Consider the following 2,162-nt stretch of genomic DNA (forward strand, 5'->3'; position numbering starts at 1 on the left):
AGACAGACAGACAGACAGACAGACAGACAGACAGACAGACAGACAGACAGACAGAGGAAGACGGGGGTAGGAAGAGAGAAACAGAGAAACAGAGATACAGAGAGAGATATGTAGAGAGAGATAGAGAAAGAGGGGGAGAAAGAGAGAAGGAGAAAGATGGTGTACAGTATAACAAAGCCATACACTATCAGAGATAGCTGGTTTCTACTGTTATCTACAGCCCTGTTATGTTTGATTTTCGCAGGGAGACGTTCTGGGGTCAACAAGCAGCGATAAAGTGTGGACATGGAATTACGAATCTTTCTATGTCTATAAAGGAAAGAGGGGGGAGAGCACGTTAACTTTGGACCACTATCTGGAGAACGTCATGCTTTAAGGTTTGACTGTACGTGCACATGTACAGTCTTCATACAATTGTTACGGTTTAGGGCTATATCGAAGTACATGGAGTCTTTAAAAAAAAAGATGACCCACTTAAAGGATAATAACTCGATCATCTCTACACCAATTTCAACAAAACTTGGCATACACAAAAATCACCCATGAGGTCATTAATTCGGTAAACATGAAGAAAATCAATCATAGTGTTCGAGGTATATCAAGTTTTAGAGATTTCAACCAAAATTGGGTAAAACGCAAAAGTTTACTTCTTAGATGCGTTCAGCTACAGGGCGTGATCGGCACGTTCTGGTTCCAGGGCATGGGCGGTAAAGCCACGACAGTTACATCAAACGTTATCTCACTGTACTGAGAAAGTTTTGGGGAAGCTTGGGGAGGGGGTGTTATGGTGTAGAGGCTTGGTTCCCGTAATATGAGTGAACACCCCACACGTCAAGAGTGGCCCTTGTGTAGTTGTAAGAAAGGTTTAGGGAACGCCTCATAAGCCGTAAGTTTACAAATCAATGGTCACCACATTCTCCCTAAATTGAACCCTTTCAGTTATTGTTACATTTAGGTTTTTCATCGACAGAGTCAACGGAAACAACCCACAATTAATCGAACAGTAAGAATTCAAAGTTGAAAATGACGTCCAAAGATCGATCGATCCACAGGGCTATTCAAAATTCCCACTGGCATACTGAGAAATGGTCAATATCTGGAGCTCGGAGATTTAAATATATATCCCTGTATGGGTTTATTTGGAAACTTTAATTTTGCATAAATTTGTTATTCACTGCACAAATAGGAACTAGATCTACATGTATTTGAAATGGAACAATTTGGTTGGTTTTTAAGAAGTTGCAAAGTTTAGCAGTTTCACTCAATTCTGGTCGAAATTTTAAAAACTTCATACTTGGCGCTCATATGACCTAATGCAGTTGCGAAAAAAAGTTCAAATTCTTCGAATATTTAGATTGATTTTCTTTATATTTACTGGCTTGATGTTCTCATGGTTGGGTGTTGTTGGTTCAAAGTTTTGTTGAAATTGTTCCAGAGACGACAGAGTTATTTTTTTAGGCACCCGGTAATTCAGATCATTTAGGAGGTATGTTACTTCGATCCCGCCCGTCAGGGCAAAACGAGGCAAAGTGGGATACATTTATTCATAACATCACAAACGTCCCTATTCAGTCTTCAGTCTTCTTTGTGCAGTCAATTCGCTGCTGATGTCAGTATATCATTATTATTTTTTTTATTATTAATATTATTATAATGAACAATATTATCATTATTATTATCATTATCATTACTGGTGTGTGTGGTACAGCGGTTTGAAGCTTCGCTGTCGCTCGCAAGAAACAGGAGTTCGATTCCCCAGTAGGGAGGACTTTATTAGTATCTCGTTCTTTCTGCTGGGATGTTGTATCCCTCTTAGTCGGGTTGGTCCTGGCTTTTTTGGGTCTAAGCCAGTTGTTAAGTTATCTAAATTGTGCGAATGGGGGATTAAAAATACAGTAATCATTTTTTAAATTTTATTGTTGAAGAAAACAAGCGTGTATTATAAAGAAAATAATTGGAATCGCTATATGATACAGTCCGTTATAATTATCTGAGTGTGGATATTTGGGCAAACCAAGAATTTACTTTTCCTCGTCCTGGCACTGTGGTCTGGTTTGTCTCGCTTGAGTAAATAGAAGGACGTTGACACAATAACAGCCGCGCGGGGCTGAGGTATGAGCTGGACAGGTCAGACAGAAACAACACAAGGGGAGGGGGGGGGG

At 39.7% G+C, this 2,162-nt stretch overlaps 1 protein-coding gene across 1 annotated transcript in view; it reads right to left on the minus strand.

Annotated features, from left to right (window-relative positions):
• Positions 1–2,162, minus strand: part of LOC101854028 (probable cation-transporting ATPase 13A3) — a gene marked incomplete at its 3' end in the record, with an annotated part of 32,050 nt that overhangs the window by 21,686 nt on the left and 8,202 nt on the right.

This window comes from Aplysia californica, unplaced genomic scaffold, assembly GCF_000002075.1.
Source record: "Aplysia californica isolate F4 #8 unplaced genomic scaffold, AplCal3.0 scaffold00351, whole genome shotgun sequence".
Taxonomy (NCBI): domain Eukaryota; kingdom Metazoa; phylum Mollusca; class Gastropoda; order Aplysiida; family Aplysiidae; genus Aplysia; species Aplysia californica.